The sequence below is a fragment of the Camelus dromedarius genome, chromosome 33 (genome assembly GCF_036321535.1).
Source record: "Camelus dromedarius isolate mCamDro1 chromosome 33, mCamDro1.pat, whole genome shotgun sequence".
Taxonomy (NCBI): domain Eukaryota; kingdom Metazoa; phylum Chordata; class Mammalia; order Artiodactyla; family Camelidae; genus Camelus; species Camelus dromedarius.
Genome location: NC_087468.1, coordinates 8,426,887 through 8,454,633, shown reverse-complemented (window position 1 = coordinate 8,454,633; position 27,747 = coordinate 8,426,887).

Sequence of the window (27,747 nt, the reverse complement as noted above, 5' to 3'; positions counted from 1 at the left end):
TGATCCTGAGCAGGTTGAACGGATGATGGCCGGTTTTTGACCTGGAGGAGGTGTAGGGTGCACATTTTCTAACTTTTGAGTCCACACAAGGAGTGCTGATTGGATGACGGGAAAGACCCCACAAAAACAGAAGTCTGTAGGTGAGCCGGTGATGAGAATTCATAGGTGCTGAGCATTTGTACAATAGTCCTCTTTTCTGGTGAAAAAGGAAGCTCTCAGACTTGGAACATGGCTTCAATAGGTCCCCAGAAGGAGGTCTAATAAAACCCAAAGGGCAGGAGTTAACCTGCTTACAGACGGCACTGAAAGCACTAACTTAGCGCTAAGTAAGCACTGAAATGCTTTCTGTCTAAACTTCAAAGAGGCTCAAGGACGGTGCAGCCGTGCCCTGGCAGCTTCCCCTTTGATGACCGGACCCCTCGCCCCCGCGCACCAAGGGCGAGCCAACAATCTGTGTGCAGAGGAGAGAGCAAACATCACTGATAAGATGCCCTCCGGGGGTCAGAGCGAATGCAGATCTGGCAGCTCGATACAGACTCCATCTTATGGGATCAAAGCAGACAGCTCACACACAAGCAGACGTAGCTGAGCAGGACGCTATGAGGCCTCCCTGGACAGACCCCTCCCCCCACCCTCTGCTGCAGCTCCTCTCTGAAGGGCCTAGATCCGATGCATCTTTCCTGAGCTTTTCCAATGCTCAAAACCACCACCGAAGGGAAGAAATTAACTACTTGATGATCATGAGCACGTGGCCCCCAGATGTTCCGGCGCCTAGGGATTGATCACCATCAGCCAGAGAATAGTGCACAGCTGATCACATGCCCTGGGATGCCCCGCCCTCAGCTAGCATTTAAAACCCTTTGGGGAGCTTAGGGGTCGGGGGGTGGTTTGGGCACAAGCCACACGTTCTCCTTGCTCAGCCCAGCGGTAACTCTTTCTCTGCTCCACACCTCGGACGTTTCAGTTTGTTCAGCCTCACTGCGTTGGGCACATGCACACGTGTTCGGTAACACAAGTACAATGAATCAATGCACAGAAGCAATTTTAGAAATTTAAGTATACAACTCTGTGAGAGCACGTGGCACCTGTAAAGCTCACGAATAAATAAGAACGTAACTACCCAGCTTGTTCAGACTCTAAATCAGTTTGATCTCTTTGGACAGCACTGTGGCAACATGTAGTCAAAGCTACAAATTTGTTTTATGACTTCTCATCCAACACTCTACCCTGGGAATTATAGTGCATAAAAATCATTTATTTACAATTGTGAAAAACAGGAATCACTCCAGATGCTCAAGAATGGGGTATTGGTTAGATAAACGATCAATTTTAACCTAAAAGTATATCGACCTAGAACATCATTTTATAGCCACGCAGGAGAAGTTAAATCTGGGGTGGTGAGTAGTTCATCTTACATACCCGTTGTCCTGATAATTAACCACAGTAAAGTATATAATTTTGTGGCATTTAGGATTTTCACAAAGTTGTGCAACTAACTTATTTGCCAGTCCTAAGACTGAGAAACTGAAGGAGAGACAAAGTGCCTCAATATCCCAGAGAAACATTTCTCGAGACTTTCATAAACGGAGTAGACCTGTTGAAACATCAGAGAACCAGCTAGATGGATCATGAAACATAGATCTATGATTCTAGTTTTTTTATCTTGAAAGTGATAAAATTGCAAATTATTTTTCAGGATTAAAAAATATATATATATCAAAGGAAGAACAGTCTGCAAAGCCTGACACAGAAGGATTACGTTATCTGTCCTCCGGCCCTCACCACCACCTGACAAACACCGTGGCCGTGTGTATATGTTTGCATGCGTGTCTGCGTGTGCATTTTTATACAGTTCTGCACACACATGTGGGTTATGCATGTGTGTTTTGCACTGCCCTAGGCCCAAGGTGCTAGAGAGTCATAGAAGTTCAGGAATGAGAAAATGTCCCCCTGTTCCCGTGTCTGCCACGTTCTCAGCGTACAACCTTTACAGCCGATGCCAGGGGGTGTCCGCACAGCTCAGCAGAGTTCTGCCCTTTTGGTGTCCTGTTCCCTCCCCCAACGCATCACCCATCACCACAGGCAGCCACGTTTCTACAGTAGGAGGCCCCTGCCCGTCAGCAACAGCTAATTTGACTCAGTTGGACAACTGGCCCCCCCAGTGGCCCAGGCAGATCCTCTCCTCCAGAAACTGCGAGTAGAGACTGAAGAGAGCCAGCCACTTCCTTCACATGACAAACAGAATCTGGAGGCAATATTTTTTTTCCGATGGGAATTTGGGGTTTGACCCCATAAACGTAGAAACACTTTGGCCTCCATACCCTTTCTCTATGTGCAGCCAGTTCCATCAGTTCCATATCACACCCTGAACTGTATACTGTCTTACATTACTGAGTATGGTTTTGTGATCGTAAATCTTGTCTTCCTGATTAGGTTACACATTCTTCCCGAGTAGAAGCCGAAACGTTTACTGCCTGTTCGGAAGCCCCGTTTTTGGTATGTCGTAGTTATTCCTGAAAACCATGCAGTTAAATTGCACTCGCCATCCAAACAAGGCATGGCGTACAGATGTTCTTCCTGCTTATTAAGATGCCTGAGTGAAGTGTGTGCCATTTCCCAGCTGAAGGGATAGTTGATTGAATAAATGAGGGATGCCAACAAGTATCTGTTGGATTCATGCTGAGTATCAGGAAAAGGGCCCACTGCCCCACCGCCACGGACCCACAGCTCAGCTCTCCGTGAGGGAGAAGCAAGGGAGCAGGCGCGCCGTTCTTGCAGTCCCACTGGCAGAGGTTTAGCAAGTGTGTCGCAGAAGTTTGCACCCCGTAGGATGCTGTGTTAATCCAGGTCACTGGGGAAACAGATGGGATTAAATGGGCAAGGATATACAGGGGGAAGTGCCTAAGTGAGAGAAAATAGGAAAGAAGCTGAGAAAAGCTGGGAGAGCCATCAGAACGTGATGCTTTCCTGACTCGGAGAGAAGGAGGGTGGGGGGAGGGTTGGGGGAGAGTCTGCTGGGTCGCCAGGCAGTGAGGATGCTCCAGCTAAACCGGAGGAGTCCCAGGAACAGACCCCGCCCAGCTCAGTCACGGACGGAGAGCAGCCCGCTGTGGGACACACTGTCCTGATGCAAATGGATGATGGACTTCGGTGGAGCAGCTGGGGTCCTTGATCAAGCACACCCCCCGTAGTTGGTAATCTGCAAGGCACGACCACCACAGATGTTCATATTTTTGCTTCACTGAAAGGGCAACTTTGCCTGAAAGAACCACATCCCTCTTCTTCCCATGTCCATTCTCACCACGACCAAGGAGGATCCTTCGGGTTGAAATGAAAGGAAACTAGACAGTTACTTGAAGCTGTAAGAAGAAATAAAGATCTCATATTTCATAATAAGAACACTTCTCAAAGAAATACTAAAAAATATCTTCATGACTGCAGGGTAGGGTAATATTTCTCACACAAGCTACATAAAGCACTAACCAAAGGAGAAGACTGATACAAAGATTACATCAAAATTAAAGACTTCTGTTTATCAAGAGATGCTACTCAACTGCTTGTACCCCCAAAGACTCCTGGAAATCCAAAAACAAAAGCTAGACAACCCCACAGGAAAATGAGCAAAAGACAAAGACAAGAACTTAATATCCAGTGGCCCAGAAACATGAAATGGGGCTCCACCTCACTAGTAATCAGAGAAATGAAAACTAAAATGACGGTGAGATACCACTGAATACAAACTAAAACTGCGATGAGATAAACGCTGATGACACCAAATGTAAGTCAGGATGTGAAGCCCTGGAACCCCATACACTGCTGGCGGTGGGGTGGGTGTAAATGCCAGTAACAAAACTGGAAACTAGTTGGTTCTGCCTCTCATGCTCTGTGACTCAGAAATTCCATTCCTTGGTAGAATCCCCAACAAAAATACCTGCACGTGGGCACCAAGGGCCACGCCCAGAAGTGTTCACAGAGGCACTGTTCAAAGTTTCCAAACTGGAAACATCCAAGTATCCAACAGTCGCAGAAAGGATAAAGAAATGATTGTGGTACAGGGCGTGAAGTGGGTGAAGGGGGCCAAAGGTGCAAACTTCCAGTTATGAAGTAAATGGCATGAGGATGGAATATTACTCAGCCACGAAAAAGAATGAAATAATGCTATCACAGCAACATGGACGGACCCAGAGATTATCATACTAAGTGAAGTAAGTCAGAGAAAGACGAATATCACATGATATCTCTTATATGTGGGATCTAAAAAATGCTACAAATGAGCTTATTTATAAAACAGAAATAGTCTCATAGACATAGAAAACAAACTTATGGTTACCAATGGGGAAAATGGGGAGGGATAAATTAGGAGTCTGAGCTTAATGTATATAAAATAGATAACCAACAAGGGCCAACTGTACAGCACAGGGAACTATATTCAATACTTTGTAATAACCTATAACGGAAAGGAATCTGAAAAAGAATAGACATGTATATGTATAACTGAATCGCTTTGCTGTACACGTGAAATATTGTAAATACTTCAATAAAAATGAAAAAAAATGTCATGAGGATGTAATGCAGAGCATGGTGACTATGGTTAATAAGAAGGTACTGCATATTTGAAAGCTGCTGAGAGAATACATCTTAAAAGTCTTTATCACAAGAAAAAAAAGAAAAAAAATTGTTGTGACTGTGTGGTGATGAATGTTAACTAGACTTACTGTGGAGATCATTTTGCAATGTATACAAATATCAAATCATTATGTTGTCCACCTGAAACTGATACAGTGTTATATATCAATTAGCCAATTATATCTCAATTTAAAATAATGATAATTAAGTAATAATTTAAAATAATTTGAAAAAGAAATGATGGTGTGTTTGTATAATGGAATAATATACAACATTGAGAATGAATGTCCTACAGCTTCGTGCGATGACATAGATGATTTTCATGAATGTAGTAAGTCAAAGAAGGCAGACACACACACACAATATGTGTATATACTGTACCGTTCCCTCTATGTGAGGTTCAGACAATGGGCAGAACTAAATTACAGTGTTTAATGGTGCATGTTTAAGTGGTAAAAGTATTTAAAAAAAAAACAAGGAAATTATTATAAAACCTTCAGGTTAGTGGTTACTTTAGGAAAAGACAAAGCAGTAGTGATCAGGAGGGGGCGTGAAGAGGGTAGCAGGAGTGTGGAACTCTCTCTTTTTTGACCCAGGTGGTGATCACTTGGGCGTTAGCTCTGTGAGAATTCACTGAGCTGTATGCTTTTTGTGGATGTCTGTAATATTTCATTTTTTAAAAAGGTTAAAAGGACAAATGATTGCCAGGCAGCCTGCAGGACCCAGCAGAAGACAGATAGTATCACATTTCAGTAAATCCTGAATCTAGTGACTCCTCTTGCATGTGTAGGAGTCTGGGTGTGAGCCGACAGGCGGAGGGGGAGGATGGCAAAGACCCGGATGGGGATGGGTCTGTGAGCTCCCTGGACAGCAGGCGGGGAGGGGGGGAGAGGAAATCACATGACTTGAAATTGCAGACCCTGAGCCAGACACTCAGGGAGACATAAACTCAATTAATCAAACGCCCTAGGAAGGCAGAAGACTGAAGGACCAAAACCCACAGTGAGCAAGAAGAGTGGGCTCATGGACGTGAGTCCAGAGGAAGTAAGGGGTGTTACACACCAAGGAGAGCATCAGGAAACACGCCAGTGGCACGCTGTGTACTGATAATGCCATGTACATGGAACAAGCATCTCTGGTCCTAGGATTCACTCAGGAACTGTTCTGGGTGCTGTACAGAATACAAAAAAGTGTAAGACAACTCTTTTTTGTTTTAACTAAGATAAAACATACCCTCATGAACATTTTAGCAATAATTCAAGTTTCCATTGTCCAAAGGATAAAACCCAACCTCACCCCCACCCACAGTATACAAACGCCACCGCAGTTGGACCCCATGCCAGGGTATTGTTACCAACCTAGGCCCCTGGACTCTTCAATCAATGAAATGGGCAAGAAGGCAGACGAGAAACTCAGGCAAGGTTTCACTGGGGCTCGTGCTACAGCAGGAGGGGGCGAAAACAAGAAAGAGCTGCCCTTACTCCCTCCTTGAGGACCAGCCGGTTCCTTAAATGGGGTGGGGTGGGGGCAGATGGGTGGGTCAGGCAGGAAGCGTGGCTTAGTGGTCTGCCCGCCCCCGCGGTGGTGCTGTGTGCAGGCATCATGCTTAGTGCATGTCTGGCGCTCAGCATCTCAGAAAGGGCAGCTGGTTTGCAGTCTTTTTGTGTCTTATTGTTTATCATTGCTGGTGCTGCACATGTCTGCAGTTATTTTTAGCTCCTTGTGGTTTCTTTGTATTCCGTTGCTGGAGGACTCATTTGTCCAGGCTCAAGCCCTCCGGTAGAGGGTCCTGGGTCCCATTCCCGGTCTCTCAGTATCTCCCCCTGGGCGTCCGCCCTTCCCCAGAGCACTTCATTCTCGCTGGTCCTGTGACCACCTGGCAGGCACGGTTCTCTGCACTTTACTTCGATTCATCTCACCTTGGGAGGTAAGTACTGTTGTAATTCACTGTCTGAGTTACGTAACAGGCCCAGAGAGGTTAAGTAAGCTGTTCACATTCACACAGCCTGTAGGTGCTGGGGCCGGGACGCCAACCTGGGAGTCTGGCTCCAGTGGACGAGCTCTTAACCATCACGACTGAACTGCAGCCGTCTTCCTCTTCCCTGACGGGTCCAAACCCTTTCATCTCGCTGTGCCTTTGGACGGCTCCCTGTTGGCTTCCTCTCCATGGAGAGAAATCTATTCATCTCTCTAAGCCCAGCTGGAAGGCTGCCTTCCTGTGTGGCCTTCCGTGGCCTCCTCAGGGTCAGGCCCCACCTTGGTCTTTCATGGGCCTCTCCTAACTCCTACCATGTCCTTGAGGGACAGAAACTCTGACTTGTTTGTCTATAGGTCCTCTCCAGAATCTGTCACCCCTGAGGCCACTGGAGATGTGGATTTGGATTGAAGAGGCATCTACGTCCTCAAAGAGTGTTGTCGATATTGATCATCATGAAAATTAGAAGAAAGAGAGGCCCCTGCAGAGTGAGGTAGCTCAGAGAAGGCTTCTGAACCTTAAAGGGTGAGCAAAACACGCATAACAGAGTGTGGCTGAGGCGGGAAAGGCGTGTGCATGGGCCTGGAGGCTCCAGCGCACAGGTGTCTCCGGAGGCTGGTTCTCAGACCAAATCCGCCAGAGCAGAGGCCGCAGGCAAAGCCGTCAGGGTTCAGGAGGTGAGAATATCCAACTCTCAGCACAAATGCCTACCCCGGGAACCATCAAAAAGCTCTGCTCCTTAAGTAAATCCAGAAAACTGGAATATGTCTACGTACAAGAGACCTGAGATGCCAGTTTAATCAGCTTTAGATTTTTTTTTTTGCTAGTTTTTATTGGAAAATATGGTGCACAATTAACTGCAGGGTTGGAACTGCTCTGAATTAGGCACTGTGTTAAAGAAATCAGTATCAGGGTGTGGAGATTTTACTGCAACCAGGCTCTGAGCTGTTGCCATCAATCAGGGCCCAGTGTGCGACCCACATGGTGCCCATGTGACGCCCCTCAAGCCAAAGCCAAGAGCACGTCGTTGTGGTACCAACAGTCCTGCCGTAGGCAGGCTCCAGCCAAGAAAGGGGGCACTGGCCATACGAAAGGGGCACTTCTTAGAGGGACCTGGGGAGGACTTCTTGTGGCTTCTTTTTGGAGGGCCTGGAAAATACATGTCACTGGGTTTGGGTTACTGAGGGGATGTCTCTGCAAAGCAGACTGAGTGGACGAGGAGAACTGACCTCCACCAGCTGGATCGCGTCTCCCGTGCTGTTTAGTCTTCACTCTCACGATCACCTTTCTTCTAGGTGAGCGTTAGGAACATAAGGAAAATACAAATACTATTTTCAGCAGATGTCTAGAAAAGAAGACGTCTCTGCTGTTCCACAGAAGACCCCAGACCCACCTTAACTTCCCTGAGCTGTTTAGAGAGACCCCTGCCCCTACCTGTCCGCCCCTCACTAAAGGAGAACCGAACAGAGCCAGTAGGTTTGTCATCACATGAGAAAGTCTCTCCTTTTACTTCTACATATTTGCTTGAGAGTCTCCTCAAATAGAGGATTTCACTGGCACGCCTACAATTGCCAATTCCTTTAATGACCCTGATCTCATTTTTGCAAACAAGCAAACACTGCTCCGTGAGCTTTCTGGGCTGCCTAAGATGGCCAAGTTAGTAAGCCGTGAAGTCTGGCCCAAGCCTAGGACCTCAGGGTCCAGCTCTGTCCCACTCGATAGTAAACATATTGCAACAGAGTCACATCCTCCAGAATGTATAAATTTTTCCTGTATAATTTTTATAATTCCAATTTGGAGTTTTCCTATAACTTGTAAATGTTTCCTTGTGATTCAAACGGTTACCTTTTCAGGTACTCACCTAGGGTTTGAGTTGATAGCCGCTGACTCACCGATACCGCGTTATGTTTCACAGACTCCTAATTAAATATTTTATTTCCACTTCAATGTTTTATGTTCATGTTTGGGAGCCAAAACATTTTTTCCAGTTCTGAAATATTGCCGTGGGTCCTTGAGAGGTCACAGGGCACCAAGCCAAGAATGAGTCATGGCAGAAAGAGCCCTCTTCTGGGCTCCCGGCCCCAGCACAAGGGTGTGATGTGAGCAAAAGGCTTGGAGCCTGGGGCACAGAAGTCGGGCAAGGTGGCTGTCACAGACCCAGCTGGCTGGCATGGAAAGGACAGGCTCCAGGCACAGGCTGGCCTTCTACAAGCAGCAGCTCTCTCCACAGATCTGCTCTGGGACAATCTGCTGCCCGCCTTCAGGAACCGGCTGTGCCCTTCTGTTAACTGTGCTATTCATCCACAGAGTTAAACCAGCATCCAGAAAAACTTCAAAGATGATCAGAAGAAGAGTTTCTTCTATCCATTAGTGGAGCTCTCCCTAAAAGAAACCTCAGGGGATTCAGGGATACTGGTCCAGACTGACCTCATCACCCAAAACTCCCAACCCCAGAGAGCGCTGGGATTGGACAGGAACGCAGAGCAGAAGGGAGCCCCTTCTTCTGTTGCCATGGGGACACGCAGGCCCCTCCCACCGAGCCGGGAATTAAAGCTGTTTCCTCTGCACCTCCCGTGACCGATCTTGCTTTATAAGCAGCACGTTCCCAATAATTCTAAGCTGAGATTTTGTAAGATGCATTTTAAACGCACAGACCAGGGAAACCTAACTATTTAAAGACATACTGCTCCAAATTTTTTTAGGGGAAAAAAAAAAGCTTTAATAGTGTAAGCAGTCCCTCCCTAAATGTTGTCTTTGGATGTCCACATTTTTATGTTCTGCAGAGTTGTATTAAATTAGAACTCGGGACCACAGTACTTGCTAAACACATTTTGCACCAGGCCTCTGAATTTGGAGAGAGAAGCAGGTTGTTGCTGGTACCATGCCACCTCTCTTCAGTAATTGAAACAAAGTCAAAGACAGGGAGACACCTGGGGATTTGGGGGGAGCGCTGCTCATCTGTTCTCCTAGTCACCATAGATAATAACAGGTTTAAAGGCATCTTTACATCTAGTCAGGCCTGAGCTGAAACCTCTCTTCCTGAGTGAGAAAGTGCACTGAGGGGAGGGGAACAAGGGTCTCTGTCCTCTGAACAGCAGGTCATCCCAGGAAGACACTGCTGACCCGAGCGCTCGTTCGGGAGAGACATTCACGTGAAAGACAGAGCGTGCGTCTGGGGCAGGGCACCCGTTGGAACTTTCCAGGCCTCTCTCTCACCTTCAGGATCCAGTTTCTGGTCCTCCGAGCTACAGGCTTCCTTCTGAGAGCTGGTTCTCTCTCCAGGTTCACCAGTCTTTATTCACCAAACCTGCTGCTGCTTCGGCACGTCGGTCCTGGGACTCCCGAGAGCGTGGCCCGCCCTGGCTCCTTGCCTCCGGGGAACTTTCTTTGCCCATCTTCCCACTTCTCTCTCTTCCCCCTTCAGGTCCCCCCCCCCCATCCCTCATGCCCTGGGGCCGCCTTTGCTCTGTTTGCCTTAACGAAGGAGGGGACTAGCTAAGCACCATCACTGTCATAGACGTTTATTAAGCACCTATGGAACACTTCACATGGAACACCTCTTTTTCTCTTCCAGCAATCTCAAGTCAGGCCCCATGTCTACCCCATTTTCCACAGGACGAAATCCAGTCTTAGGAACCGTGACTATCTTGGTCACCAGGTGGCAAGTGGCAGAGTTGGGGTTCAGCCCAGACTGTCCAGCTCCAAAATCTCCTCTCAGATCATCTCTCCAACGAATCATTCATTCATTTACCCAATGGATATTTATCGAGTCCTCACTACGTGCCAGATGCTGCAATTTTTATGGACACTTTGTTATATTTTTCACTCCCTGCTTCAAGTATTTTTTTCTTTTATAAAATGAAAATTAAGAAACCCAGGCCCTTCCTCTGAGCATATCTTGAAGGTTTCAGTTCAACAGGAACTTGTGGGCCAGAGTCAGAGGGAGGAGAGAGACCCCCCCGGTCCTCCCCTCCCCGAGGCAGTGGGGTTCTCTGGCCTCTGCTGTGACCAAAGGTGTCTGTCCCTTTAGCCCTAAGGCAGCGCCATCCCTTGACCTCAGCAGACAGAGCGTCTCTGGGTCGTTGTTCCTCCTTTGCATTTCACGTTTGGTTGAAGGTAGCCTGGCAGAGCAGTCCACTTAGACAGTTCGGAAAGAAGGTTCAGGAGGCCCTGAGGAGTGACTTTGCCCCTGCGGTTCAAGGATGCTGAGAATGAGCGGTTGTTCCATATGCCAACGCCGACCAAGTGCTTGGGATTCACAAGAGGAGAGGCAGCTGGAGTGTGGAGGGAGCCCCAAAGTTAGCCCCACGGGTCCTGTTGGGGGAACTTCCTATCTGAATAAGTCAGGATATCTTTGATTGCAGGTGACAGAAAACCAACACAAAGCCACTTAAAACGGCGAAATTGGGAGTTTGAGATTTGCAGATACTGACTGGTACATATAAAATAAATTAACAAGTTTATACTGTATAGCACAGGAAACTATATTCTGTATCTTGTAGTAGCTTACAGTGAAAAAGAATATGAATATATGTATATTCATGTTTGACTGATGCATTATGCTATACACCAGAAATTGACACAACATTGTAAACTGACTATACTTCAACAACAAAAAAAATAGTAAACAAAAAAAAAAAAACAGCAAAGGGTGGCAGGGGGTTGCGGCACGTGCACTTAGGCCTATGTAACTGGGATGTCTAACACACGATGGTTTCAGGTACAGTTTGATCCTGGGTTCAAATTCTGCCATTTGGAATCTGCCTCTTTTTCTCTTACTGGAGACTCTGCTTCCCTGTGTTGGGACCTATTCTTAGGCAAGCTCTCCTAGTGTGTTAGCAAAGATGGCACGGATTTATTAGCCGTAGAGACAGTGATTCCAAAGAAAAGAACATGTCTCTTTTCCCAGAGTTACAGTAAAATTCCAAGGGAGGCCCTGAATGGTCCAGCTGGGGTCGCCTGCTAATTTCCAAATCAGTCATGTAGCCGGGATGGCAGAGGGCTCTGGGCCAGGTGCCCACCTCTGGGACTGAAAACTGGGATGGGGCACTTGGCCCCATCTAAGCCACTGAGAATGCAGAGGATTGATTCCTCGGAGACGTGCCAGGAAGAGAAAAAGTAAACACATAAAACATTCATCTAGGACCACATTAGGCTGGCTTCTACAAGGTGCTTAAGTGACAACTTAATAAAAAGGGGAAAAGTGCTGTTTCAAAAACCTGGAAGACTGTCAGGTAAAAGAGTGAGTGGACTGAAGAGAGCGCCGAATCGTAACCACTAGACCGCCAGGGGTGAGAGCGGACTGGAAAGAGTCAAAATTACACGTGGGAGTTACAAAAGAGGCAGATTTCAGCCCAAGGCCAGGAAAAACCCTCATCGAAGGGAGGGCGGCAGAAAGGGTGCTCACAAAGTGGCAGGCTCCCCTTTCCCAGAAGAGTCCAGTGGGGATGATGGCCACCCACCCGTGAGGCAGGAGGGGGGTCTGAAGTCAGGCGTGTTGGGGGACAGTCTGATCCCAAAACCTCTTCCAATGTCAAGCTCTGGTGATGCTCAAGCAACTTATTTTCACATTAGAAAACACTGAAGCAGTGACACAGCCGCCCTCCAGGGGCGCACAGTGGGCAGCATTGAGGTTTGGGTTTTTTTTTTTAAAGTTATCTTTTGCTGAGGCCATACTGAGTGCCAGGTACTGGCTACGTGCTTGCATCCTCACAGCCAATCTTGAAATAAGTTTTAGTGACACCCCCCATTTAATGAATGAGGAAACCAGGGTACAGAGAGGTTAAGTGACTTGCCAAAAACGGCACAGGAAGTAGCGAAGCTGTGACCTGAATCCAGGCCCGTTTAATTTCATTTCATTTAAACCCAAGCCCTTACCTGCTTTGGTCTTGGGGCACAGGCAGGCCCGCTGCTTCCAGAGCATTACACCCTGCCCTCTGCGCACCTGCTCCCTCCTGCCCACTCGGGATCCAAGTCGACGGGGTCCAGATGGCGGCCGGCAGGTCTAATGAGATGTGAAGGGTATTACTCACAGGGAGCCAAGAGTGGCTGGGAGACAATCCCAGATTCACGTCTCCCCACTTGAGATGCCAAGTGCAAATGTTACAGCCACGCATTAAAAATGAACACAGCCGCAGAGCCAGCATCGTCACGGACCCCCTTCCAGCCCCGGCCCCTCTGGTTGCTGTGGTTGGTGCATCGGATAAGCCAGGCCCCTGGGGAAGCTCCCATTTTCCTTCTGAGTTTTTAGAACAAGTAACTTAGTTTTTCTAAGCTTTTGCCTTTTTTCTTTCTTTTTAAAAAATTGATCTCAGTGCAAACTTAAAGAGATATCGGGGGGAAAAGAAGTATCAGGAAGGAAGCAGAATTATATTCTGTTATATTATTATGTTATATAATTATATTATATATCATATGCGATTATATATGCTATATTGTTATATTATAACATATTATAGGATATATATTATATAGAATATACCTCTTTGCTTACCAAGCAAGTATGTGTTTAGCACCCATTTATGTGCCAGATTCTGGGTTTTGCAGCAAAGATAAATAATTGTTTCACTTAGCAGTTGAAAAACGCAAGTTTTCTGGACTAAATAATAAAAGAATCCATACTCGAAAGCTGCACTATTTACCTTCACGATTCCTGGTGGCGATCAGTAGTTTAACTACAAGAATTTGTATTAAAAGCTGTGATGGATGCCCTGCCATTTTTTGAAAGGGCCTTCCCAGGAAACCGAGGACTTTACAGCTGGCTCTTCAAACTGCAGAAGAGATTAGACGGGTCTTGTGCTGCCTTGAAGCCCCACGACGCTCCGGGTTCCTCTTAGATTCCTTTTTGTTTGTTTTGTTTTGTTTTGTTTATTGAAGTAGAGTCAGTTTACAATGCTGTGTCAGTTTCTGATGTCCAGCCTCATCTTTCAGTCACCCATATATGTACATGTATTCCTTTTCATAGTCTTTTTCATTATAGGTTACTGCAAGAGATTGAATATAGTTCCCTGCGCTCTTCAGAAGAAACTTGTTTATCTATTTTATACATATTAGTTAGTATCTGAAAATCTCCTAACACCCAATTTATCCCTTCCTATCCCCTCCAGCTAAATTCTTTAAAAAAATCACTTCATACATTAACTAGTAGGAGAGACTAAGAAGACAAATAGACGAAGGAAATACACGAAGCATAAAGCATCCGAGCTTGGAGAGAAGCACTTCTGGTCCGACTGCAGCTCTACTCATGGACCAGGGTCAGGGCTCTATCTAGCCCAGTGGTTCTCAACCCCAAATGCACGTTAGAAGCACCTGGAGAGTTTATGCATGCGTGTGTGCACATGGGTGATACCAGTTTCCTGGGTCTTCTTCTCCAGTGTTTTGGGAACATGGTTGGCTACCTTACTGGGGCTAAACTGCCCTCCCGCAGGCTCTGATTTGCTTGTTCGGGTGTGACCTGAAGGTATTTTTAAAAGCTCCCAGGTGATCTAGCACCCTGCCAGGCCAGGAACCACTGCCCGAGACCCCCTGAAACAGAATGACCTGGACACTGTTTAAAGAGCTCCCCAGGCACAGCTGACTGTGTCTCTAAAGATGGGGGGAGCCCTCCTCCTGGCCCTACGCTCCTCTACACTACATCCTGGCCAGTGATCTCCTTTATGGGAGAGTCTCTTCCCCTCTGCTTCCACCCGGGTTGGGCATGGGCTTCAACCAAGAGAGTGTGGCCAAGGGAAGCCTAGGGGCTTCTAAGGCTGGGTCATCGAGGCCATGCACTTGCGCCAGCTTTTCCTGGGGCTCTGCCTGCCCTGCTGGAGATGCCACGTGCAGGTGCTCAGGTCACCAGGCCCGGCTCATCCCCACCGAGACACCGCACGGGGGCTGAGGCCTTCTTGGACCCTCCAGAACAGCCCACGCCCCCCTGACTGTCACTGAGGAGTAGCCGCAGGAGCCAAAAGAACACCAGCCGAGCCCTGCCCAGCTCCTGACCCACAGGCTCCGTGGCTGTAACAAAATGCTGGCTGTTTCCCACTAAATTTGGTGGATTTCTCATGAGGTGGTATCAGCCTGGGTACCAGTTGACTCTAAGGTGTGACCAGGGTGAGGAACCGGCCTCTCATCCCATGGCCATTTGCCTATATGATTATACGTGATCCCCTCAGACTAGTGCCACCTGGGACCCTGCCCTCCTGGAGATTCCTGCCCGGGTCCCCCAATTCCGGACACCCAATCTGGTCTCTGCCATTCCTCCCTTGTGGGATGGTCACAGAGGCCCCAGGTCACCCAGGTCCGGGTCCATAGCTGGTGGGCCAGTCTGTGGTGGTCACCGTTGGAACCACCTCACCCCAGGTTGGGCCTGGGTCCCATCAGTCGAGGGCCCCAAACATACACTGCCAGAACCCCAATAAGCCATCCCAGTGTCCGCAGCCAACACTGCCCACAGGTCCGTCTTTCACAGGATTAGCAATGTATCAGTTCCTAATGGAGTGACATAGTGAAAACAGAAACCAGATCTTCCCAACTCTGAGCCCTCAGCGACGCTTAACCATCAGCAATGAATCGTTTACCCTTCCTCCCAGAGGCCTTTTTCTAGCTACCACTGGTCGCGTCCTCTCAAACCGGTGGGAAACCTCTGCTATGAAACCACCTAGGACTTTACGTTGCCCATTCTCAGAGAAGGCAAATCTAGAAATAGGACACAGGCATTCGGGAGGCCTCACGGTGTTTGGGCCCAAGTGTGTATTGTTAGAAAAGACGGAGAAGGGCCGGCGTCTCTGGATGTAGCCGCCACGCCCAGGCTGCGCTCCCAGAGGCCCGGGGGTCGGTCTTCCCCGCACCTCCTGCAGCTCTTCCCGTCGTGGCCTAAAACTGATAATCAGGTTTCCAGGTTGGTCTCGGCTCCAGAACGTGGTGGTCTGAGCTGGTGGTCTTCGTCCTTTCTTCATCAGGAAGCTCTGATGTTAACGAAGAACAACCTCGCGGCCACTTCATCAAGGACTTGCTCCTGAAAGGCAGCCCATCGTTGACAGGAGAGCTTCGCAGAGGCCAAGGGCAAGGGCTTTTTGCAGTCAGTGCGGTACAGCTTTGTCAGGAGTACGTTCTGACAGGTTAACATTGCATTTCAAAGAGAAAGACGGGCAAGTCTTAACTCAGGCCCACTGGCTTGGGACTTGAATGGAACAAAAGGCAGGTGAGTTTTGGCTCTAGCAACAGTCATTTGACGCTGGAGAGGGTGTGGAGAAAAGGGAGTCCTCTTGCACTGTCGGTGGGAATGTAAATTGGTACAGCTACTATGGAGAACACAATGGAGATTCCTTTAAAAACTAAAAATAGAGAAAACAGACTTACTATATGATCCAGCAATCCCACTCCTGGGCATATATCTGGAGAAAACTCTAATTAAAAAGGATACATGCACCCCAATGTTCACAGAAGCACTATTTACAATAGCCAAGACATGGAAGCAACTTAAATATCCATTGACAGGTGAATGGATAAAGAAGTTGTGGTATATTTACACAACGGAATACTACTCAGCCATAAAAAAAGAATTAAATAATGCCATTTGCAGCAATGTGGATGCACCTGGAAATTTTCATCCTAAGTGAAGTAAGGCAGATAGAGAAAGTCAAATATCATATGATATCACTTATGTGTGGAATCTAAAATAAAATGACACAACTGAACTTATTTTTAAAAAATGGAAGCAGACTCACAGACAGAAAAACTTGTGCTTACCAAAGGGGAAGGGAGGAGGGAGGAAAAAATTAGGAGTTTGAGACTAGCAAATATGAGTTACTATATATAAAATAGATAAATAACAGGGTCCTACTGTACAGCACAGGGAACTACATTCAATAGCCTGTAACAACCTATAATGGAAAAGAATATACATATGTATGACTGAATCACTATGCTGTATAACAGAAATTAATACATTATAAATTAACTATACTTCAATTAAAAAAAGAGTCATTTGAAACTTTCCTCTGTAAATGGGAGCTAGGTCCTCGTAGCCTTAAAGGGTGGTTTCTGAAGGGGAAAATGCCATTTTCCCAGTAATGTGTCAAGGAAAACCGTGGAGGCACATTATTAGCATATAGGAACTAAACACGGTAACATCAATAGTAGAGTGAAAATGCAGTTCAAGCTTCTTGCTACTAACAATTGCAATGACTCATCCTATATATCTTGAATAAGAGTTCCATTTCAGGAAAACTATTTTAAAATCACAGATTTGAGGATTTGACTTCCATTCAGTCACCTCAATGGTACATGCTACTGAAGAAGAATGAAATTGCATCTCAGAGACCGAGATGGTATCGTCAGAGCCGGTGAGGAGAGTGTGTGGGTTTTAACCTGATTTATTTTTCACTCGAAGCTGCTGCCAATAAGCTACTCCTGGAGGACACTGAAAGGTCCTTTTCTGTTTTGAAAAAAAAACTGACACATTTTATAAAGAAGTGCTATGAATATTTGAGGGAGAGCTTACTGCAGGATCTCCACCTTTTTTTTTTTTCTTCATTTTCCCCAGGGAGTGGAAAATGCATTTCTAAATTTCAAAATCTTGTCACAAGAAAAAAGCACCTGAGATAGTGCTGGTGGTGCCAGCAATCAGGCAAATAGATAGGATGCTCTTTTGAGTTCCGAAGGTGAGTTCAATTACAGGCTAAAACTGTCAGGTAACATTCACGGGATGCTTGAGGTATGATCACGGTGAGATCCCTACGTGAGTCTAACATTTTAAAAATAAAAAAGAAAAGGATAAAATAATTCACAGGTTCTTTCTCCAGGGATTACTCTGTCTTAGCAGAAATGCCTGTGCTTCTTCACAGGTTAAACAGAGCTAAGAAACGAAGGCATTGTAACACACCTGGAAAAAGCCAGCCCCATCCGTTCGGGCTTAGAAAAAAAAAAATTTTTTTTCCATTGAGTGTAAGATACATACAGAAAAATACCCATACAGTAGGTGTCCAGCTGATTGAATTTTCACAAACTGAACACACCTGTTTCGCCAGCACGTGGGTTATGGAAACAGAACACAACCAGAAGCCCCTCCTTCTCCCACCCCCAGGGGTAACCAGCATCCTGATTCTAGCACCATGGATTCGTTTCGCCTGTGATTGTGCCTCCTATAAATGGAATCCGACAGACTGTTCTCTTTTGTGCCTGCCTTCTTTCACACGTGTCGTGTCTGCGAGATGCATGCATTTTGCCGCATGGAGTTAGAGACGGTTCCCTCTCTTTGTTGGCGGGGATTCCATTGTGTGAATACACCGCAATTTATTTCTCCATTCTACAGTGGATGGGCATTTGGGTGGCTTCCAACTGGGGGCTGTTAGAAAGGGCCAGCTGCTTCGTGGGGCCGCTCGGAACAGCACCGGCCCCGAGCCCGGATGGCATTAGCAGTCGGGTCTTTCTGCTGGCAGATGCGGACCTTGGAAGAGAAAGGCCGCGGCTCTCCACCTGTGAGAACTGCCTCTTGTTTTCATGAAAAAAGTGACAAAAAAAAGACCAGCAACTGAGAACTGAAGTAAGCATTGTTTGCATTATCACAGACTTGAGCAGCTGGCCACGGGAATTGGGATTGGAGATAATAAGGCAACTTATCTTATTGAAACGGGATACAGTCTAACAGTTCCTGAACAAGGACCGGAGCCCGCCAGGGAAGTGCAAGACAGTATAAACCAGGAGGGGACATGCTGCCGAGAACCGAACTGAACCAGCTCCTCTCAATGGGTTATAAGTTTAAAATCAGGGCAAAAAGCCAAGATTCTTCATAAACCCAATCACTAGCTTAACTCTTCCCTGGGGGCGCTGGGATGGCTTCCCCAACCCAGGGCCGCCCAGGGGAGGCTGCCCAAATTTCCGTAAAGTTCTGCTTCTCATCTATAAAAAGGAGGTGATAACCACACCCTTACAGGGCCTCAGGGTCAGAGAGACACGGCAGGTGGAAGGAAGTACAGGGAACACTGAACAGAGGCCGATCAAATGCTCTGCGCTCCCGCAGCACACAGGTGCCATGATTTAGGTGGGACAGAGAACGCAGAACCAGGCGCTCCGAGGTAGGACTGGAGGACAGTCAGATGGACTGCGTGCTCCTTTTGAAAATGCAAAAGCACATATGTGAGAAGACTGCATTGGTGCCAGCCCAGAGCAGGAGGCGGTGGGGCGGAGACGAGGCTGCTCTGGAGAGAGCACATGGTAGGATTGGAGGGGAGAGGGCCGTGCCTGGAGCATCCGCCTTTCTGTGCTGCTTGACTTCACTCTGTGCCTATCAGACTCTGGTTACCACGAGGAAAGCCCCTGTAATTATTTGCATCTTGGAATATTCTCGCCTGTCCAGACAAACCCACCTTCTTAGCCACTGGACCTCCTCGCTATGTTAACAGAACGAGGCCTAAGGCCTCAGAATTTAGCTTCTCTGTATGGGCCCTGATATCCTGGCTCCAAGATAGCCCTTCATTTCCGTTGTAAGTGGTGATGACAAGTTTGGACTTTGCACACAAGACAGTATCATCTTTGGAAATAAATGGCAGGCAGTGCAATGATGCTTTGAGGTCCTGGTGTCTAAATTAACGTCTCTATCACGGCTCCAGCTGAGCGCCCATTTCCACCAGGCCTGGAGATGCCTCACTGAGCTTTGCAGCCCAGGGGGTGTGTGAGGGGGGCAGCCCCAGCCTGTAAGAGGCTGCAGCGGAGAAACAGCAAGTGCTCTGGAATCAGGCGGCAATGTCACTCCAGCTCAGCTGGTTTCCCCACCGGCCGGCCGTGAGTCTGAGGTTGGAATCCCAGCCCCAGTCACAACAATACTTCACACTGATTCAGGGATAGTGTTTCCCGGTCCTCAAAGCTACTTATTTTATCCCAGCTTGAGAGAGATCAGGCACAGATCATCACACCCATTTTGCAAACAAGCTCGGGCAAACCCAGAAACAGTAGACGACTGTCCAGTGCAGGAAGAGCTGTTGGCCACGGGTCTGCAGTCTTTATCACCACACACCCGAACCAACCCCCCTGCTTTCTGCAGTTCCCGTTTTGACTGGGCTGATACAGTATCAGACAATTTGCAACTGCCAAACTGAGACTTCGGGAATAAAAGCAACTCTGAATGTAAACACAAGGTATGAGTCAATCTCCTTTTAAGCATTTGGTTAAGACAGTGATGCCATCTTGGGTCTTTTTTTTTTTTTTTAATTGCTTTGTCACCGTCTGGGATGGTTCCCAAGCTCTGAGAGGCTTCAGAGATGCTTCTGAGGTCAGGATCCCTGTATCACGATGGCAGGCCCCTCAGGGCCCCCCTCCTTCCCAGGTGGTGGAAGGAACACCAGAGCCACACCCACTGGCGCCATTCACGGTGAAATCAGCCTCCCGGGCGGCCTGCACCCCCTGGGGTGTCTGTGCAGCTGTCCCTGCACACAGCAGCTGGGCGTCCTGACCAGTCTCCTTCGGGCTTGTTTCAGTTATGACCTGAGTGAGAAGGCTAACTTAGAGGACACCTTAGTGGTTTTGTATAACCTTGACGATTCCTTTTCTTAACAAGCTATCTTTCAGCAGCCTTTAAACCTCTCTCCTCTCCTCTATTGCTGATGACCAGTACCTCTTTGCTGCCACTCTCCTCACAATTTCTTTTTATTTTAATTGAAATGTAGTTGATTTACAATGTTGTGTTAATTTCTGGTGTACAGCATAGTGATTCATTTATACATATATATTCTTTTTCATTATAGACTCTTACGAGCTATTGAATATAGTTCCCTGTGCTATATAGTAGGACGTTGTTGTTTATCTATTTTATATATAATAGTTTGTGTCTGCTAATCCCAAACTCCTAACTTATCCCTCCCCACTTTTCTCCTCTGGTAACCATAAGTTTGTTTTCTATGTCTGTGAGTCTATTTCTATTTTGTAGATAAGTTCATTTGTGTCATTTTTTTTTTAAGATTCCACATATAAGTGATATCATAGGATATTTGTCTTTCTCTGTCTTATTTACTTCTCTTAGTATGATCATCTCTGGGTCCATCCATGTTGCTGCAAAAGGCATTTTATTCTTTTTTATGGCTGAGTAATATCCCGTTGTACATATATACCACAACTTCTTTATCCAATCATCTGCTGATGGACATTTAAGTTGTTTCCATGTCTTAGCTATTGTAAATAGTGCTGCTATGAACATTGGGTTGCATGTATCTTTCTGAGTTAGAGTTTTCTCTGGATATATGCTCAGGATCTCATCACAATTTCAAGAGTCTCTTTTAAAGTTTGAAAATTTGCATTTTACTTTTAAATTAATTTTTAAATTGAAGTGTAGTTGATTTACAATGTTGTGTTAGTTTCAAGCGTACAGGAAAGGGATCGCTATATACACATACATATTCTTTTTCAGATTCTTTTCCATTATAGGTTATTACAAACTATTGAATATAGTTCCCTGTGCTGTACAGTAGGTCCTTTTTTGTTTACCTATTTTATACATACTAGTGTGTATCTGTTAATCTTGAACTTCTAATTTATCCCTCCTCTCCTCCTCCCCCTTTCCCATTTGGTAACCATAATTAGGAAAACCTGCATTTTAAATGAAAAAAAGTCTTGATGTGCAAGCAATCTTGCCTTTCACCAGACTCAACAGGAGTTTCTCTTTGGCTTCCTCAAATCCCAGAACAGCCAACCTTAGGATATATTTTAGTCACCTTGTACCCAAGTGACACTGTGATTTGGTGAAAAGCCGTGCATTTGTTATCATAAAATACAAATGCGTTAAAAACATCAAATTGCTATTGTGCAAGCTCTTCTAATAGCCTATCAGAATGTCCCTCACTTCAGAAATGACACATTTTGGGTAGAACTTCCCATTTTCAAAACCACATAAACTCCCCACCCGTTCCCCTTCCAACGCTTCAGCAATCTGGTTACGTTGTATCTTTCTTTCCCATTTCCACTGCGGCTTTACATCAAAGGTTACCAAGCTCTGTGAAATGCATGGGACGCATAGGACCGCAGGCCCACTAAGGCAGAGTCCCTATTGTTACTTTCCCCTGCTCTTAAAGTCTTCCATTCAGTATTTCCACCATTCATTTCACTGCAATCAGGACCTGTCTGGAAAATGTGTTATTTATTGCCCCATGACCAGAACCCAGAAGGAAATACGTTTGCCTTTGCATTGATGTGATGATGTGTGGACTGTGTTGTTTAAAAGGAAAGCAACTCGATTTTGCAAGTGTGTTCTTTGTGGAAATCTGACCTTTGGTTGGACTGACTCATCTCATCGACGAATTCACCCCAACCCGATTCCTTTGCTCATTCATCCTCAGCCAGAAATTGTAAGGAAAACTACCAAAACTTTCATGAGACTGACTGACTCTCACTTGGGCTGGGGCTGGCTTCTGATCCTTCCTCTGGACTTAATGTTCATGGTGCCGATTCTCAACTGCCAGCCTGATCTGATGCTTGTTCACTGTGACGGGGTTGGGGTTCAAGGTGATTCTTAGGGTACTGGACTTCCATCTATATTCCACAGAAAGCTCCATTCAGGTTTCCACAGATATTTGGTTCAACTTTCATTTTTAAAAGATTGTTCAATTATTTTGCATATTGTAATGTCATAGATTAGAATATGTTATTTACAAACCTGACACATGGCAGATCAGCAAGCTAAGTGTGTTGCAGAGAAAAATTATTTTTGTAAAGACTCTGAATAAATCTATCATTTGCTGGTTCCTTAAATCCCAAGGTTCTAAGGCTAGTTATTTTTTTAAAAACTGTTCCAGTTTACAGCCGTTTACATGAATGAAATAGGAATTTCTTATTACAATGTGACCAAAGCAAATGGAGGAAATAAACTAGACCCTGAGGCTGGCATCAGATTGCGATGGTTTCCCATAACCACAGTTTCTGTTTTTTCTATTTATTCAAACAGCCTGTAATTCCCATTGGGTGGCTTCACAATGTGTGAGCACCACTGGTTTGACATTAGAATGGAAAGGTAGCCCCTTGGTAGTTTTGGGATTCCTCTAAAACATCATTTGAAAGATGGGCTTAGTCACTTTAAAAAAAAAAGTTTGAAAAGTGCTGGCCAAGGAGCTGCAAGGTTCTGAGGCTGAGGCTGCCCCAAGATTCAGCATCCAGTTTCCAAGGAAACGAGGCAACTGCCCGGGAAGCTGGGTGGGGAGGGCCGTGCAGGAGCTGCAGGAACTGGCAGGGTGCATCCGGTTCTGCAAGGACTAGGGAAGAGCAGGGAGCAGCTCTGTGCCCCCTCTGGGGGCGAGGGTCTCTAATCTCCAGCGTCCCTAGTCTCAGAGGTCTGTGGGTTGTTCCATCCCCGGCTTCAAGGCAGCTTCTGCTCTGGTGGGAGGAGCGCCGGAGGAATAGGTGCTCACAGCCCACCTGTTACCCAAGGGGTGGACGGTTCTTGTCCCTCCAGATCTGCAAGAGGAGTTCCCAAGGGACAGAGGCTAGAGGGATCCAGGCCCCAGACTCTTTACCAGAACGTGGTGGAGCTCAGTGGAGAGGCAGTCCGGTGGCTGCCAGAATCAGGGGGCAGCACAAAGATCCCTCCCTCCTCCTCCTCTGGGACGTTGTGGGTGCTGAGGGTTAGCTGTAGACCCAGGCTTGGGTCCCCACCCCCACCCTGGGGAGTGTCCTTCTCAGTTAACAAGTGGAATACTACTCAGCCATAAAAATAATAAAGTAATGCCATTTGCAGCAACATGGATGATTGTTATTCTAAGTGAAGCCAGAAAGAGAAAGAAAAATACCATATGATCTCACTTATATGTGGAATCTAAACAAACAAACAAAAAAAAGCAAACTTATTTACAAAATAGAAACAGACTCACAGACAGAAAACAAACTTATGGTTACCAGGGGGGGAAAGGGAGTGGGAAGGGAGAAATTGGGAGTTTGAGATTTGCAGATACTAACTAATATATATAAAGTAAATAAAACAACAAGTTTATACTCTATAGCACAGGGAATCATATTCAGTATCTTATAGTAACTTACAGTGAAAAAATATGAAAATGAATATATGTGTGTTCCTATATGACTGAAGCATGGTGCTGTACACCAGAAATTGACACAACATTGTAAACTGATTATCCTTCAATTAAAAAAAAATATATATATATATGGAGATTGGGTACAACCCGTGATGCCTGGTCCCCTCCCTGGGATTTCCACAGCCATGCTTACCCAGGACTCACTAAATATCACCCTAAAAAAATCCTTCCCTCGGGTCTGGTTTCCCCTCAAGCTGTTGTCCTATCTGATCTCTGCCCTTCAGACTGAAACTTCTTGAAAATAAGGATTCTCCACTCCTAGACCACATGTCACCCCTCCCAACCTCACTGCACCTGGTTTTCCCCTGCTGCACCCGTGACGTCATTCTCAAAGGTCACCAGTGACTTCCCGGTGTGAAAACCCAGCAGCTTTCTGTAAGCCGTGCATCCTCACTGACAACCAAGACCCACCCCCATCCTGGAGATACTCTTTGCTTTTGCATCTTGACCTCCTGTTTGCCCCTCCACCTCCTGGACCACCTCTAGCCTGCCTCCGAGGAGTCTCCTGCCTCTTCTGGTGCTTCTCAAGGAAGACGGCTGTGTTTGCCAGGGCGGCTGGAACAAGGCAACACAGACTGGGGGCTTCAACAACCAAGGTTTATTTTCTCAGTCTTGGGTGCCTGGAAATCTGTCATCACAAGGCCAGGAGGGGGATCTCTCCTGAGGCCTCCCTCCTTGGCTTGTAGAGATGTCTTCACATTGTCTTGCCTCTGTGCGCGTCTGTTAATGGATTCAGTCCCACCCTAATGACCTCATTTTAACTTAATTACCTCTGAAAGGGCCTTATCTCCAAAAACAGTCACAGTCTGAGGTTCTGGGAGTTAGACCTTCAACATATGAATTTGGGGGAAGCCCATGTGGTCTGGCAGAGTCAGCCTGCGACCTTTTTTACTTCTTACACCCATTTTTAAAGCTTCGTGTATTAGCACTGAATTAGTGCTTCTGTCTGTTTAATTTTTTAAATGACAAAAGTAATGAATCTCATGAAAATAAAGTGGAACAATCTTTCAGTGTTTGAAGAAAAGGTGAACGAGAGGATATGACTGCCAAGTAAGTAACTGTATCTCCCAGGTCCTTTCCGAGCTCTAAGAGCAAATTCCCCACCTGTTTTCAGGCACCTGCCCACCATGGCGGGACCAGCACACAGACTGTTCTCTCTACAAACCCCACCTTTCTCCCTGTGCCTCATCTGTTCCCCTAAATCCCCCACGACTCTTCCCATAACTTCTCTTCTCTGCCCCACGCCCTGGCCAAACATTTCATTGGCCCTCAACTCCCTGCTCTCAAGCATATTTTGTGAGACCCAGTTCAAAATTGGTGGGGCTCTTTGTTCAAAATCTATTAGGAATTTCAAGGCAGTGACAGCAGAGCGTTAAACCAAGACTGGGGCCCGTCAGACGTGGGAAGGTTGCAGGCCTAGAGCCAGCCCAGCCCCTCTCTGATATCCTGGCCCCCATCCTTGCCCTGGGTTTCCACCACAGCCCCCTGTGATTCCACATCCTTCCGCCGTCTCCCTCCCACCCATCCGCCCGGTGACTCCTACCATCACCGTCCGCACCTGGTGTCCTCGGCTCAACGCCCTTGGCATTTCCTCCTTTCCTATCAGCTGGGCACGGCCTCTGCAGGGCAGCACCTTAGGCCCTGATTTCCTGACCTGACTCCTGCTCATGCCTCCACCGGACACAAAGCTTGAGGCCAACGTCCTAGTCACTCTCCCCGAGTGTCCTCCGAGCAGCTCGCCCTCCAAGCCTTGTCTCTCTGAAACCCGATCCTCTCCATCTGGGCCGGTGCAACCTCTCCAAAGACCGAGGCCTACCTCTTCAAGTGTTTCCTGGCCTCTGACCTGGGTCTGATGGCTTCTTTCCGGTCAGCCCCACGCATCCTGCAAGGGCTTGTGTGATTTCATCCTCTGAACCTCCCAAACTCCCAGAAGCAGACTTGCTCTCCGTCCCCTGGGGGCTTAGCGGAGCTGGGGGCCTTGCACGAAGTTACTTGCCTTGGTGAGGGGTGGCGTTGGCAGGGCTCACCCCCAACCATCTGGCTCAGAGTCCGGGCCTGTCTTGGGCCCGTGTGGCTGGTCCTCCGGCGTTTCTCCTATACCCACACTAGACAATGAGCCCTTTGAAGAAAACAGCTCTTTTTCATCTTCGTTTTCCTTGAGGCGCTTGCTTTGTCTCTGCATTCAGCCCAGACCGTTTATGAGATGGAGCAGGAAGTTTTGAAACATAGGGTTAGTCCAGGAAGATGCAGTGACCAAACAGATTACCTTACATTTCCAACAACTCAACCAACTCAGGATTCTTTGGTGTGACAACAGCCCCTTTCAAGAGCAATGTCCTTTGGGGAACATTAAGGGAATGTGACTTTCTCAATCACACTTGACTGATGAATTGGTAGATTCAACTCTGTGCTTCCTTCCTTCCGACTGAGCCCCCTCCGGGGGGACCGCTGATGGGAGGGAGGTGGTCCAGCTCCCCCACACTGACCTTTTTGTTGGGTTTTGTGTTAACCATTGTCTCCACCTCCAAGTCCCCCTCGCCCCAGGCTAGTCTATCAAAGGTAAGGGAGGAAGCCACATTTCTTAATCTCCCCGATACTTCTTTTCTCCCCACTGGCACTGGGAGAGCCAGCTTCTTCCAGAACTTCTGTGGGGCCCAGATGCGAATGGTTCTCATCTCCCCTCCTAGTCCCTTTCCTGCCCTCAAACCAGCGATGCAGGTGAAAACTGAGGGTGGTTCAACAGAGCGGCATGTGGCCGACAGAAAGCTAGAAGATGTGCTAATATTAAAAATACTGTAAAGTTATATTTAACGACATGGAAAATGTATCATATATTGACTGAGGGGGAAATGGATTACAAAGTCATATGTGTAAGGGGGAGGGTGTAGCTCAGTGGCAGAGTGCTTGCTTAGCATGCACGAGGTCCTGGGTTCGATCCCCAGTCCCTCCATTTGGAAAAAAAAAAAAAAAATAGAAGAAGAAGGGCCTATCAGAGAAAGCAGTGTGTGTAATAGAATCCCACTCTTATATTTTTATATTTCTGTAAATGTGTGTGTTATACTTTACCCGTGGACATCTGAGAAAATACTTATTATAAAAAGGAAAACATACTTTCCAAAGAGATTCACCAAAATGTTTTCAGTATCTGGGTAGCAAATTTTGGATGAAATTGTCTTTCTTTTTTAAACTTTTTTTTTTTAAATGTCCTACGGTTCAGGTGAATTCCTTTGGCATGTGTGTTTTGCATTGAGTTGGAAGCTTACAAGCAAATCTGTATTCGACCCGCAGGCTCCTTCCCCAGTGTCCGACCCCTTACCTCTCACAGTTTCTCCCCTGATGCTGCTGGGAGAAATGGGAGGAACGAGGTGCCACCAAACGGCCTGGGCCTGCGGTCTGCAGGCATGTGATTGCCTTCGGGGGCCAGGGGCTGAGTCAGCAGTGCACCACTTCCCCTTTCTGAGGGAATTCCAGGGCTGAGGTGGTGAAGTGATTTGACCTGTGAGGGTGTGACCAGCCCGGAGGAAAAGGGAATTGAGCAGAACAGTCCTGATTCACCGTCTGGTGTTGCCACCGCAGCGCTCTGCTTGTTGAGGTGGCCCTTTGCCACACTTGGGGCTCAGTGTCTGCCCAGGGCTCCCTGGTGGTTCCCTTGCTGGGATCATGGGAGGTAGGGACAGGGAAGGATGGCTCAGAGGGGAACCCTCCTCCCTGCCAGCCAATGCCCCCTTTCTGGCCCTCTTGCTCCCCTACCCCAAAAGTCCACCAGCTGCCCTGCTCCTGACCTGTTGGCCACTGCCATCTGCCCACTGGGAGCCAGTACATGTTCTAGAAATGCTGGCTGCCTGACTGGATCTTCTCACTGTCCGTGCTCTGCCCTGATTCGTGGCACCTCTGCTTAGACAGTGATCTTTTCTTAAGTCCTGCCCTCTCCCACCCCTTGCTGGAAATCCAGCCGAAGAGAACAGAAGGGAGATCACTTCAAAGACCATTGCCTCCCCCGCTGCCACACTCCCCAGCGCCAGATAAAAGAAGTGGGGAAAGAAGGCATGAACACAGTGAAAGCCAGCCCCGAGCATCCAAAGAGGTGGACAC